Raw genomic sequence first — 15,628 nt, forward strand, 5'->3', positions numbered from 1 at the left:
ATAATAAAGAGGGTCAGATGGGTCCTGCAAGGAATTATATTCATTTTTATAGATAAAGAGATTAATAATTGGTGAAGATTCTTTCAGTTGCAAGTAACAGAAACTCTACACAAACTGACTGAAGCAGAAAAGGGAATGTACAAGTTCATGTAAATAGGAAGTACAAAGGTGATTGCTGCAGGTATGGCTGGATCAAGAGTCCCAAATGAGACACTTGTCTTTTTCTCTCTGTCTTCTCTTAGTTTTGCTTCACTCTGCTCTCCTTTCCTGCAGCATACAGGATTTCTCTGTCTACTAGAAAGATGTAGCCAGCAGACCCAAACTTATACTTTGTAGATTCTAAAGGGAGAGAGACAGCCTTCCGCACTAGATCCAGCAGAAAAGTTCAGGGTTTTGGTTCATGCCCACTGCTCAACCAATCAGTGTCTAGAGACTATGGTATTATAATTGGCCCCATCTGGGGCACACGCCCAAGCATGAGAAGTTGGGAAGAGAAGGGCATTATGACTGACAGCCCCACCAAGACCACATATTATAGGAGAGGAGTTCCCTAAAGGAAAAAGAAAAAAGGGGATGACAAAGTATACTGGACAGACAAAATTCGTAGTTACTAAGCCCACTTTAGAAATCTAAGCTCAAAGCAGCAAGGGAGTCACCCAAGATCCCACAGCACACACATGACAGAACTGGGATTAGAATCCAGGTGTTCTGGTAGCATATTCAGAATTCATCATAGCATCACAGCTGGATGGGGGAAGCAGGTATTTCAGGCCAGGAGTGCACACGCAATGTTAGCCCAGGGAGTTCTGTGGGCAGGTCCTCTGACTCTCATGCTCTCAGTCTGAACACCCTCCTCTGGGGGTGTCCTGGCTTCTCTAGGAAGGAAAGGTAGGGGAGATGCCATTCCCTTCCAAGGAACCCAGCAGCTCCTGGGCACTGATGAGAGGCCTGGTTCAGCTCGGACTCACACACTCTTCTTCCAGGAAAGTACTTGGGGCAGCCCAATCTGCTTTCATTTTGGAGGGCACCACTCTCTTTTTGCCCATTCTCTGTGTTTTCACCTCTAGGGTAATCAACTGTCCTGGTTTGCCTGGGACTGAGGGGTTTCTGGGGTTGCTGGACTTTCAGAGTCAAAACTAGGGCAATCCCTGGCCACCTGGGATAGAATGGTCCCCCTATTTCTGTCTGTCTTGGACCTCTGCCTCATTTTCATCCATTTTTTTCTCCAACACTTCCCTTTCCACCCCCTCCCCCTTAGGTATCTGTCTCTCCCATTCTCTGGTTATTTCTTTCTACCTTCTCTGCTCCCAGGTGCCTCCAATGCAGCCACTATCCATGACAACATGTGTGGGGACCACCTTGAGGCACACCCTGGCTCCCCGGCTCCTCCCTGCTCCCGCAAACCTCCCACACAGAAATGGCCTCTTCTCTATGCCTTGTCTGTCGGTTTGTGCTTAGAAAATGCAAACTCTTTTTTTTTCTTTTTTTAAAGATAAACTTAAGTAAACTTAAAGTTACTGGGAAGGCACATCTTCTGCCAAAAAAATGACATAATAAATTCCAAAGCCAAAAAGAAAGGACAAAAAGATGTAGAAAAGAAAGCTACAGGATTGCTTTTGTTATCTGCTGTTTGAATGACACATGTCAATGTTCTGGGCCAATAACGTGGATGATGGGGAGGTGATTGCATTTGTCACGTACATAGAGGCTTACAGGGCGTCCCTTGGTTTCTGTTTGTCATGCCAGGGCTCATCTCTGCCAACAGAACGTTAGCTTTGAACAAATGTGTTTACACCAGTAGCTTACGTTTGCCTCAGGCACTTTCCACTTGAAGTAGAAAGTCCGATCCAAGACATTGGAGAGGGTGCATGCCGCCTCCTTCCAAACGCTGCGCCTGAGCCCCAATCTCAGTCCCGTTGAGAGAGTCAGTGACTGGGATTTCTACTAGATCAAGCCCTGTATCTGACCTATACCAAATCCAGGAAGTTATTTTCTGATCTCCATTTCTCAAGCCACAAGTATGTACAGCATCTGCAGTAAAGATATCAAAGGGAAGGAGTACGGCCACAGCACAAACAGACACGCAGAACGGATAAGGAAACATCCTTTTGAAGAAAAAGTATGTGAAAGTGTATGGGAGAATACAAATCTTCTTCAAAGTCTAGAGGTGGCAGACAATATGCTAGTTGAGAGGCCATTTCTGATGAAGCTAGATGAGCAAACCCTTGACATTGGACCAGACCGTAGAGCCACATCAGAAACAACCATCCCAGAAACAACCCTATGAAGGATAACTGCCTTCAACTGAGCACTTAATATGGGCTAAATGCCACTTCTCCATCATTGCCTTTAGTCATCAGCACGGTCCAGGTGGTTGTCCAGAACTTTCATCCTGGCCCTGGCTGGGCTGAGATGGAAGGGAGAAGCTATGAGAGTTAGGGGTCTGGACGGAATGCATAAGGGTTAAGATGGGCTTACAGAGGGGTCTTGGGAAGCAGAGTCATGACATTAAACCAAGACAGGCAGCAGAGAAAGGAATTCCCACAGCACATGGACCAGGGGCAAGAGATCAGACGCTGAGCCCTTGAAGAAGTATTTTACTGAGCACCACGCTGGGGATGGAATGACAAACCAGATGTGGTTCTTGCCTCTCCATGAAGCTCCTAATCTAGGAGCAGAGGCAAACATGTACAGTAATAATCAGTGACCACTTATTGCACTGGACACATCATTTCCTTTAATCTTCATGACAATCCTACGAAGTGGTATCATTACTATCTGCCTTTTACAGAGAAAGAACTTGAGGCTCAGAGAGGGGAAGTCCCAGAATTTGTAAAAGGCAGACCTAGGATCTGAACCTGGTCTTGACTGATCCCAGATTCTGAGCTCCTAATCCATTGGTTTCATTGGTTTTCGGCACTGGATGGTAGATGGCACTGTGATGAGTGTTATAATAGAAGTGTGACCAAATGCCAGAGGAGGGTCAGGGAAGGAGGTCATCTGAGCTGGCCTTGGAAGTAGGAGGTTTTCAGAAGGGAAGTGAGGAATGGCATTCTAAGTAGGGGAAGCAGGAAACATACCTGGTCTGTGCAAGACAGTGGGAATTCAAGCTGTGCCCAGGGACTGGTGAGCAGTTGAAAGTGTAAGGACAGAGGAAACCCCAGTTTTGAGTTTCTATCTCTTCAAGGGTCAGCTCCCTCTGGTGTATTTGGGGAGAGGGAGTTTGCCTCACGTCTGCTCCTGAGTTAGCCTGGGAAAGCCACTTCTTTGGTCTGAGTCTGGTTAACTTCAAATGTGTCCTCCAGCCGGGTCGGCAATGTGAAGATATGCACCCTCTCTGTGGGCTTCCAGTGGGTGTGACTGGGCCAAACACACATGCACGCAGACACCACACAGCTGTGTACATGCATGCACACCTACACCAACAATGAAGAACACTCTTCCCGTTATTTAGCACAATCCAAATGCACATTAAGGAAGAGAACCATCTCTCTCTAAGTAAATCTCAGATGTACAGATTACCCAGTGGATTCTGGAGATAACATTTTCCATTATTTCTCAGAGCAGTGTTGGTTCTTACGGTTCTTTCTCCCACTTTCAAATGAAGCTTAAGTGTTATAAGTCATTGCATCCATGTCTTAAACGCCAGGTACAGAGCGGCTGAAGGACACTCTTTGGTTAGAAAAAGACCCAGATAAAGCTTCTACATTTTCATCCTTTTCATCCTTTCTTTCCTTTGGTCAAATTCCAAGGGGTAAATCCTAGTTATTTTCGGGGGAAAGGGATAGTTAAGAGACAAGGGTGGAAAAATAATTTGGGGGCACATTGTGGGGGATTTTTAATTGGTCTTCATTTGATAGGTCATGAGAAGCCTTCAGAGGTTTTTGAGTGAGATGGGGGAGGGGAAGGGAGGTCTGTATCCAGACTAATCAGGAGGACAGACGCCTGTGGCCCTTTGACCAGTTCAGGAAGGTTCTGTGGAGGAGGTGCCACTGCCTCACAGATCATCTTTCAGACACCTCCTCACGGCCCCCCAAGATGTTATGTGCTTCTATGTGCATTCCTTGAGCTTCCATAAAGATGCTGTCTTTTTCCCACCTTGGCCTTGGCAGACCTTCTGCTCACCAAGGAGCCCCACACCTCCCTGGCCCTGTTGCCCACTGGGTCAAATCCATGCCCTGCCTGCCCTTCAAAGCCTTACTCCTGCTTTCCTTACTTTGTTTCCTACCTCTCTCCCAAACAAACCAGTTTCTCCCATCTGGTGGCTAGTACTCAGCATGCCCAGCACACGAATAACAGGACCAAAAGCCATCACTGGCCATCACTAACCATGGACTAGGCACTGTGCTGAGTGCTGACACGATCTTATCCAATCCCTCAGCATTCGTCTCTCTATTCCCACCGAATGGATGCTGTTACAGTCACTGTCAAGACGCTAATGTGTTGGCTTAGCACGTACCATTCCTGTGACTGCTTCCACCTGCAAGCCCAAAGGTGTCCTCTGGCCCCTGGAGCTCTTACAGCAGGCTGGGCGTGCTTCAGAATTAGTGGGAGCAGTCCTCAACCAATGACTGATAGGAGCTGGTGGATGAATACCAGAGCTCCCACACCCCTTGCTGTGGGCTGAAATTTGTGTCCCCCCCACCAAATTCATATGTTGAATCCTAACCCCCAAGCTGATAGTATTAGGAGATGGAGCCTTTTGGAAGTGATTAGGTCAAGAGGGCAGAGCCCTCATGAATGGGATTGGTGTCCTTATGGAAGTGAGCCCAGAGAGCTCCCTTACCTTTTCTCACCATGCAAGGTTACAGCTAGAAGCCGCCATCTATGGACCAGAAAGCAGGCCCTCACCAGACCCTGAATCTGCCAGCACCTTGTTCTTGGACTTCCCAGCCTCCAGAACTGTGAGAAATACATTTCTGTTGTTTAAAAGCCACCCATTCCAGGGAACTATATTCAATATCCTGTGATAAACCATGATGGAAAAGAATGTGTATATATGTATAACTGAATCACTTTGCTGTAGAGCGGAAATTAACACAACATTGTAGATCAACTATACTTCGATAAAATGAATTTTAAAATTTTTTGGAAAAAAAAAAAAGCCACCCAGTCTGTGGCATTTTTGTTAGAGCAACCCGAATGGACGAAGACATCCCTCTTGAGGGGCAACTCTGAGATGTTCTACAGCCTCCCAGGGGAGCCCAGTGGAATTGAGCCCCTGTCACCCACAGTAGCCACTTGCACACTACTGCACCCGGTATAGACATCCTTCCCATTCCTGTCTTACTTCCTCATTCCCTTGGCAGTGCTTCCTGAGATCACCTACCTTCTCCACCCCCCGAACATCTGCACTTAAATCCTTGCATCAGGGTCTACTTCCACAGATCCCAACCTAAAGCAGATGGTTTAGACAGGTGAAGCAACTTGCCCCAGGTTTCATAGCTAGAAAGTGGCAGCATTAGGATTTGAACCCGGGGACATGGGTGGAACACAGATAGTGCCTCCAAACCACTCTAATTATACTGCCTCCAGACTGTCTCACATCTGTCCAAGCATCTGGAATGCGTGGGAATGCCGAAAATGCTGCCATTTGAATTTCTGGCTCCAGGTATACTCATTGAAAAAGAAAATTCCCCTTGGGAAGTAAATAAACCTATTAGCTAATATCAGCCATTCACCCATAGTATGAACTTTCCATATCATTTTCTTCCCCAAGGTCGCTGAACAGGATAGGAGCTTCAGTAGGAAAGAGAAAGGAGTATGATTTTGCAGGGAATGTAGGTAAGGAGCACTAGCTTTCATACTGCTGGAGGGCCCAGGAGGAGAAGGCAGACCCTCAGAAAGGCAGCTGAGATAAAAATGAGTGCATCCTGTTTCCCCATTTAGTGGAGAGCCAGTTCTAGCCCTCTGGGCTGACGTCCTCAGCCTTGAACCTCACAAGTTGCATAACTGCTCTTGAAAGTTAAAGAGGAGAGACAGGGGAGCACAGCCCAAGACAAACCATAAAAAACATTCGTGACAACGTGACCACTGACAAAACCCACTATCTAATCTCTATCTCCAGCCAGTCTCACTCAACCCAGTGACTAGAATGTTAAAAGGATGCTACCACCCTCTCCCTCCTCTTCTGCCACAGGCTTGAGCAGTTGCCCTTGTCCCTATGATCCAATGCCACCCAGGCTGGGGCATCCACCAGTGGGTGCTTGCCTGGAGACTCTGCTTGTCTATGCTTATTTCTGCAAAGAGGACCGACCTCCCGCTTTGCCGGGGGAAGTTTTCCCCAGACTGTTCCAGCTGCTGCAGTCTGAGAGCAACAACTTCACAGAGTTGCCTGCTCATCCTCAGGCATGTACCAGAAATAAACATTTCCCAAGCAATCTGCAGCTACAGGCACAGGCCAAGTGGTGGTGTTTGGGGATGGGGAGATAGGTATGGCGAGTGTGGATGTTTTAGTTGATGTTTGGGTAACAAATGCTTCCGTAAGCATTTTTTTTTTCTCTGCTGAGCATTAGTGAGAAAAATATGGATGCAAGTGCTGGGCTTAAGGCCTCTTAAGAACTTCCCCCTCAGTGAAGGCCAAAGATTAAGCATTATGCAGAGGATTGTTGCAAGGAAAATGGAGATAGCAGCATCCTTGGTCTTTGCAGAGCTTCAAAACAGGCTCTGCAAATGGCTGGTGACCCCTGCAGTTGCTCATGGGACTGTGGGGGTAGGAAATATAGTGGTTAGACATGTGGGCTCTGGGCTCGGAGAAACCTGGGTTAGAATCCCAATCTGGCCCTTCATCAGCTGGGTTACTTGCTACTTACAACCATTTCACTGCCTATAAAATGCAAATGAAATGGATAAAGAAGATGTGGCACATATATACAATGGAATATTACTCAGCCATAAAAAGGAACAAAATTGAGTTATTTGTAGTGAGCTGGATGGACCTAGAGTCTGTCATACAGAGTGAAGTAAGTCAGAAAGAGAAAAACAAATACTGTATGCTAACACATATATATGGAATCTAAAAAAAAAAAAAAAAAGATGGTTCTGAAGAACCTAGGGGCAGGACAGGAATAAAGATGCAGACGTAGAGAATGGACTTGAGGACACAGGGAGGGGGAAGGGTAAGCTGGGACGAAGTGAGGGAGTGGCATGGACATATATACACTACCAAATGTAAAACAGATAACTAGTGGGAAGCAGCCGCATAGCACAGGGAGATCAGCTCAGTGCTTTGTGACCACCTAGAGGGGTGGGATAGGGAGGGTGGGAGGGAGACACAAGAGGGAAGAGATATGGGGATATATGTATATGTATCACTGATTCACTTTGTTATAAAGCAGAAACTAACACACCATTGTAAAGCAATTATACTCCAATAAAGATGTTTAAAAAATAAATTTAAAAAAATAAATTAATTTAAAAAAAATGCAGAGGTATTCCCTGGTGGCACAGTGGTTGAGAATCTGCCTGCCAATGCAGGGGACACGGGTTCGAGCCCTGATCTGGGAAGATTCCACATGCCACGGAGCAACTAGGCCCGTGAGCCACAACTACTGAGCCTGCGCGTCTGGAGCCTGTGCTCCGCAACAAGAGAGGCCGCGATAGTCAGAGGCCCGCGCACCGCGATGAAGAGTGGCCCCCGCTTGCCACAACTAGAGAAAGCCCTCGCTCAGAAACGAAGACCCAACACAGCCAAAAATAAATAAATGAAATAAAATTTATTTTTTAAAAAAATGCAAATGATAAAACAAGCTCCTGGAGACTACTTACCAAGTGCCAGACACACTTCTAAGCACTTGACATTTATTAACTCACTGAATCATCACGACAGCTCTATGAAGTTGTTGCTCTCATTATTCCTTATTTTACAGATGAGGAAACTGAGGCACAAAGGAGGGTCATAAACTTGCTAAAGGACACTCAGCTGATAAGTGGTGGAGCCTGGAGATGGCCTCAGGCAGTCTGGCTGCAGCGCCCTGCACCACCCTGCCTCTTGGGTTGCTGTGAGGAGTGGATGGAATGCAGCCTATAAACGGCTTGGCGCAGTGCCTGCCACATGGCAAGCTCTCAATAAATGTTAGCTTTTATTATTAACAACATATGAAATGGCATTAAAACAGACTAGTTGAGCTATCCGCACCATTTGAGATTCTTCACAATGCCTGACATTTGTTTAGTCCTGTGTATAATTCAAAGAGCTTTCCCAATTATGTCCCCTCTAACCCTTCCTGATGCCCTGTGAGGGCAGGGGGCCATTTAGAGTGGCATGATTATTGGATGAACGAGGACACGGAGGCCCAAAGGTCAGTGACTTGCATGAGGTCCCACACTAGCTCTCTTGTCATACCATCCTTCAGCAAGCCTGAAGTGATATAGCAGAGCCTGAATTACATATGTGCGGGCTGAAAAAAAAATGCCAAAACGGCCAAAGAACCATCAGCAAATGACCTTTTAGTAAGCTTAATTCAGATTCTATATAGTCAAACATTTTTATACCCAACTGTATAAACAGTGATACAACAATAATTTGTGTATACTCTCTTTTTATAATAGGGATCTGAAGAGATTACAATAAAAAGTAGATATGACAAACCCATAAAATTGCCAAAAAAAAAAGAGACATAGAAGACCAAGAGTCAAACAATAGAACTAATATTTGTACAGCGTTTTCCAGTTTATAAACATGTGCGATCTCATTTCAACCTCCCAACAAGCCACTACCAGATAGCACCAGCTTCGTAATTGTGCCATAAACCTTGGGCTGAGAAGAGCTACAGTAATGGAGAATCATGTGACTCTACTCAAATCTCCTACTCTTGTTGAGTTTTGCCTGCATGTTTTGTCAGTTACTGAAAGAGCAGTGTTAATGCCTCCTACTACGTTTCAGTAAGACTCCAGAGCTGGAATGGAATGCTTGGTTTCAAATCTCAGCCCTGACATTTAATAATTCAGTGACTTTGGGTGAGTTACTTAAGCTCTTGATGTTTCAGAATTCTCACCTACCTCGTGTAGCTACTGTGAGGATTAAATGAGCTAACACATGTAAAGTGTTTGGAAAAGTCCCTGGTATATAGTAAGTGCTATTTGCTTTTATAAAAATAAAAACAAAAATAATCTCCCACAATGATTGTACAATCAGGTATCCCTCCTTGTAATTGTCAGTTTTTGATTTATAGATTTTGAGGCTAAATCATCAGATACATACAAGTTTAGAACTGTCATATCTTCTTAATGACTTGAACTTTTCATGTGTCTTTATCTTTAGGAGTGCTTTTTGCCTTAATATCTACTTTGTCTGATATTAACATAGCTACACAGGTTTTCTTTTGGTTAATGTTTGCATGGAATATCATTTTCCATTCTTTTGTTTTCAACCTTTCTGTATCTTGATGTTTTAGACCTATCTCATGTCAGCAGCATTAAGTTGTTTTTAAGTTTAATCTGTTAAACTGTTTTTTAATTAGAGCACTTGGTCCATTTACATTTAATTGTCACTATACTTGAGTTTAAATCTGCTATCTTAGTATTTTCCTTCTATTTGTCCTGTCTGATTTATGTTCCTTTTTCTTTTTTATTTCTTGATTTCTTTTGGATAAGTTATTTGTAATTATTCTATTTCCCCCTCTGTTAGGTGGGAAGTAATAATGTCATTTGATATTTGTTAATAATTCCCTAGAGATTCCAGCATGCATCTTTGATTTATGAAAGTCTAACATTAAGAAGTGCTTTTATCCCCTCTCAGACAATGCAAGGGCCTCAGAACATTTGCACTGCAGCTGCTCTACTCCTGATTTATATACAGTTGATTTTATTTTAATTCTTTTTATATTTTAAACACCATGAGACTTTATTTTCTTACAGCCAGTCATTATTTAGATTTATCCACATATTTACCGTCTTTGTTGCTTTTCCTGCATCTTTGTCTTTCCATATGGAATCGTTTTCCTTCTGCCAGAAGAATACCATTTAGTATTTCCTTTAGGAGTGGATTTTCTGGTGTCAAATTCTGTCCGTTCTTGTTTGTATGAAAGTAACATTATTTCATTTTTATTCCTAAAGGATGTTTTCTCTGGGCATTATTTTTTTCTTCCATCACATTGAAATTATGATGCCATTGTCTTCTGATTCTTGCTGTTTCTGATGAGAAGTCAGTTTCAGTTTAATCATTTCTTCTTTGAAGGCTAAAATGTCTAATCTTCCTATAGCTGCCTTTAAGATGTTTCCTTTTCATTTTGGCTTTAAGAAGTTTTGCTATAGTGTAGATTTATTTTTATTGATCCTCCTGAGATTAATTTGGCTTCTTTTACCTATGAATGTAAGCCATTCATCAGTGTGAGGAAACATAAGCCATTACTTCTTCAAACATTGTGTCCATCCCATTTTATCTCTCCTTTACCACGGGGACTCCAATAAACATGTATTAGAATTTATCACTGTATCTCTTATAGACTGAATGTTGTGTCCTCTCAAAATTCGTTTGTTGAGATCCTAACCCCCAATGTGATGGTATTAGGAGGTGGAGCCTTTGGGAGGTGATTAGGTCCACTGTGGAGCCCTCATGAATGGGATTAGTGCCTTTATAAAAGAGACCTCAGAGAGTTCTCTTGCTCCTTCTGCCATGTGAGGACAGAGTAAGAAGGTACCATCTATGAAACAGGAAGCAGGTCCTCACCAGACACCAAATCTACTGGTGCCTTGATCTCAGACTTCCCAGCTTCCAGAACTGTGAGAAATAAATGTTTGTTGTTTAAGCTACTCGGTCGATGGTATTTTTGTTATAGCAGCCTGAGGGACTAAGACAGTTTTCTTCATATCTCTTATCCTCTCTTTGCATTTTTCAATTATTTTTTCTCCTTTTGGTTCATTCTGGATTTTTTTCTCCCTTATATTCCAGTTTATAAGTCTTTCCCTAGCTGACTCAAAACCTATCCTTTAAGTTCTTACTTTCAGTTATTTAAGAATTTCTATTTGGTTCTTTAGAGTTCTCTGTTAAAATTTTAAATCTTGTCTTTTATCTCCTCAAACACCAGAAGAATCATTATTTTAAAGTCTGGGTTTGCTCAACCAGAGTCATTATAGTCTGTTTCTACTGTGCATTGTTTCTCCTGATCCTCATATATAATGTCTTGTCTGCTCATGGGACTGGTTATCTTTGTAGATAGGTCATTGTACTTGAAAATTGTTTGTAAAAATAGATCGAGAACTTAAATTTTATTTTCCAAAAAGCATTATTTGCTTCTGCTAGGCTCCCAAGGCCATTCAGATCACCTGAACACTGTTAATACTGTAAGTAATGTTTTGGGATTGAGACTTTCTTGGGTACCCCGATGTCTAGGAGCTGGGTTGTAGTCTATGGGAAGGCTGGTTTACTGATAATTCCCCCTTACTCTTAGGGTACAGCCCTTTAGGGTTTAAACGTGTTAGAGGTTCACCATGATCCCCACTTCTGCAGACCCTGAACTACAACTTTTTCCCCCACCCACAAACATTGTCAAAAATGTTTCCCAGTTTCTCAGTTGCATCATTTGCAAATGCCCCAAATGCCAAGCTCTCCTTTCTGGAACTCCTTCCCCTTTCACACCTCAGTCTGGTCATTTTTTACTACTTTAATAGCTTTCCCATACTTCCAAGCTGATCTTTGGAAAATATTTTGTCCAGTTTTTTGAATTCTCCTCAGAGAGAAAATTTGTCTACATTACTCAACCTGCCAAAATTGGAAGCGTAATCCAAATATGACAATGTCATTTCCTGAAGATGACCTTTAATAACATCTCATAAAACTTAACAAGAATTTTCTGGTGAACCTCCTAGAATTTCCTATTCAAAAGCAAGTTCCCCTGGAATGGCGATTTTATCCAGTCTTATCTAATAACAACCAGAAGACTAAGAGATTAGTTTATTCATTTATTCAACAAATATCTATTGAGTGTTTGCTCTGTCTAGGACACTGATCTAGGCCCTGGAGATATATAATGGCAAGTAGAGCAGACACCTTCCCTTCTCTCCCAAAGTTTAAGGTCTAGAAAAAGAGAGTGGGAGAAAGAGAGAGAGAGAGAGAGGGGAGAGAGAAAAAGAGAAATTAAAAAATAGCTGCACTAAAAAGTGATGCAAGATTGAGAAGAAAATTGAGAACAATTGATTGAAATAGGAAGAGCAGGAGGGTGCCAAGTATAAGAAGAATTACATTAATGGTGACACTTCGTCTGCAAGCACCAGGAAACTGGACCCAAATGGACTTAAATAATGACTGAATGAACTATCCATCACAAAATACTAAGCCTAGAGGTGGAGGAACATCAGACAGAGGTCTTGATGACTCAGCTGCTCCCCTGCCTCTTCCCTCATTGTCCTCAGGTTGGTACAAGGTGGCAGCTGAAGCTCCACTTGTCTCATCCAGCCATGGAAACATCCAGAGTAAAAACAGGAAACCCCTGAGTACCTCTCCTCATTTTTCATTGGGCAGAACTGGGTCACATGCCCTCTCCTACACCAATCACTGGCAAAGGAAATAAAATTACCACAATGGACAATACTAGTCACAATCTGTTCCTGGCTGGGAATGGGGCCATCTTCCCTTGGGTCATGCAGGGGAGAGGTAAATTCCTCGACAAAAGTGGGGTTCTGTTAGGAAGGAAGAAAGAAAGAAGGAACAGAATGGATGCTGGACAGACGGCCAGCAGTGCTCACCATAGGGAGTTGGTAGTAGAGGGAGGAGGTCACCAAAGAGAAACCATCTATTCCACAGTTCCCCTGGAGTCTTTTCCATATGCATTCTAATCCATAAACCAACAGCAATGACTAATATTATCCAGTGTTCATATATGTGAATTCACTTCGACCTTATGAAAGCCCCACGAAGTAGATCCTATTTTATAATGGCAGAACTGAGTCACAGAGTGTTGAGGACCTTACCCAAGGTTATATGGTTGGTGGAACCTGGATTGAAACCCAGTACGTCTGGTTCCCAAACTAATGATTTTATTCTCTTTGATAAAAACTGTCTTTAGCAAGGTAAATGGAGACGATTATTCTGATTTTTCAGGTGAGGAAATGGAAGTTCAGAAATGTTAGGTTCGTTTATCCACCTACTTAAGAAAACTTGGGCTTCCCTGGTGGCGCAGTGGTTGAGAATCTATCTGCCTGCTAATTCAGGGAACACGGGTTCGAGCCCTGGTCTGGGAGGATCCCACATGCCGCGGAGCGGCTGGGCCCGTGAGCCACAATTACTGAGCCTGCACGTCTGGAGCCTGTGCTCCGCAACAAGAGAGGCCGCGATAGTGAGAGGCCCGCGCACAGCGATGAAGAGTGGCCCCCACTTGCCACAACTAGTGAAAGCCCTCGCACAGAAACGAAGACCCAACATAGCCATAAATTAAAAATAAATAAATAAATAAAAATTAAAAAAAAAAAAGTTTAAAAAAAAAAAAAACTTTATCGAGTCCCTTAATACTCCTGGCACTGTGCTACACTCTAAGGATGCTGTTCTGAACAAGATACTGCCCTTGACCCTATGATGCTTCCAGACTAGTGGGATCGTAATGATCGAATGCTCACGGTGAGCAGTTTGGCACAAAAGTAAAGGCTGTAGGCTCTGGCACCAGATGCTAGGGTTCAAGTCCCAGCATTGTGGCTCACTAGCTGTGTGACCATGGGCAAGTTTCCGTTTTAATCGCCTCCTCTTCACCCCATCGGTGAGGGAGAGATTACCATCCTAGGGTTATGGGGATAGCTGAACACATAATACCCAACACAAGGCAGATGAGATCAACAGTCATTTTCAAGTCACCTTTACTGACAGCCTGGGGAGGACATCCTACACCATCCGGGCCACACAGGGGTTCCACTCGGGAGCAGGGTGAACAACTGGGGGCTGGGGGAGGCAGGCTTTGCAGTGTCAGCAGGGTGTGGTTCTCCTGGTTCCTACGGGACAATGTGATTGGCTTGTGTGAATAATTCTGCGGGCTGGCAGGGAACTGGAACCTGCTATCTGGGGATAAGCCAGAATTGCACATCTGATAAGAAGAGTTGTTTGACTAGAGAACCTTATCCCCAAGAGCAGAGTGGAGAGGGAAGCTCGCTGTTTGGACACCTGGGGCCCTCTTAATTTCACCAGACACTGAGACAGTACATAACATTGAACCTTAATTTCAGGGAGTACGTCACTGTTTCTTAACCTTGTTGCACCTTTGTTTTTTTATCTGTAAAATAGGGACAATAGCGCTTAATTTATTAGTTATTTGTGAGTTTCGAATGAGGCAATGTGGGTGAGGCATTTAATAAAGGGATTGGCACATGGTGAGTGCAGCCATCGCCAAGTGCCAGGAGTGGGCTGAGAGACCTGCATAAGGTCCTATGGCTGGTAAGTAGTGAGCTCAGATTTAAGCATCCACCTTTTGTTTCCAGATGCTGGGAACTTTCTACAATTGACCTGAGATTTTGTTCATTGGGAAAGTACTGGTTTGCTTATCCATTCATCCATCTTAACACACACGCATCTATCCACTTATTTGTTCATTCATTCAACAAACATTTACTGAGTGTCACCACGTCGCATGGTGCCGGCACCATGAAGATGGCCTTTAGAAGCTCGCAGTCCGATGGGGGAGACAGACATGACAGGAGTGCAGTACAGTGTGATGGATGCTGTACCGCAAGAGGTCAGAGCCCAGGACAAACCAAGGGAAGAACCCCTAGAGGTGGGATGTGGGCCGTTAATACCCTGGGAATATGCCCAAATCAGCCCACTGAAATATCTCCAGTTCCCTGCCCGTCCACAGTTGGGGCCGATGACCCCTGCATTCACACTGGAGAGGAATTTCCCACTGGGGTTCCTGGCTGACAATTGTCACACTTTGAATAAACCAAAACTTTCCCTGAGCAGGAGGCTCTTTCTGGCTCCTACACTGTAGCTGCCACTCACTGGTGATGTGATCTCAGGCAGGTCCCTCTCCTCGCTGGTCTCTACAAGTTTCTTTACTCGTAGAATAAGGACACTGGGCTAGGTGGTCTGGGAGGGTCCCTCCAGCTCGCCCTGAAGCTATGTTTTTAAACACCGTGTCTCACGAGATCCCTCCTGTATGGAACCACTGCTGTCCCCTGAACTGGCCCCTATTTGCCCTCCCCCACCCCATATAAACACTACCCACATCCTTCTAGTCTATCCTACACACTCTTCTGGGCAGGGACCAACTTCTTCAAACAATTGTATCCAGGAGGAAAGTAATAATGAAACAACAGCAACACAACAAAACCCAGTAGAAAGGAAAGGCCGTTGCTTGCCCCTTTGTCTGTCTTTGGAGGTTGGCATGCTTCATTCATTTTGGACAGCTTGACTTTTCCCCAAATGGAGCTCTCATCTTTAAATTAGACTGTGCCATGGCCTGACAGCTCAGCTCTATTTTTTACTCCATGCTTGGTACTCCACAGGACTTCAGAAAGGAGAGCCAAATTTTGCAGTTTTCTCCAAATTCGCTTGTTGCCCAAAGATCTGGGAGGGGGCCTTCCAAGGCTGGACAGGAAGATGGAAATCCAGCAGCATCCGATACTCCCCAGGCTGGCCTGACCACAGCCCTGTGGGTAAGCGGCAGGCGGGCAGCTGGCGGAGGATCCAGAGAAGGAGGCAGGGAATTTG

Source organism: Balaenoptera physalus (assembly GCF_965194825.1).
Source record: "Balaenoptera physalus genome assembly, chromosome: 2".
NCBI lineage: Eukaryota > Metazoa > Chordata > Mammalia > Artiodactyla > Balaenopteridae > Balaenoptera > Balaenoptera physalus.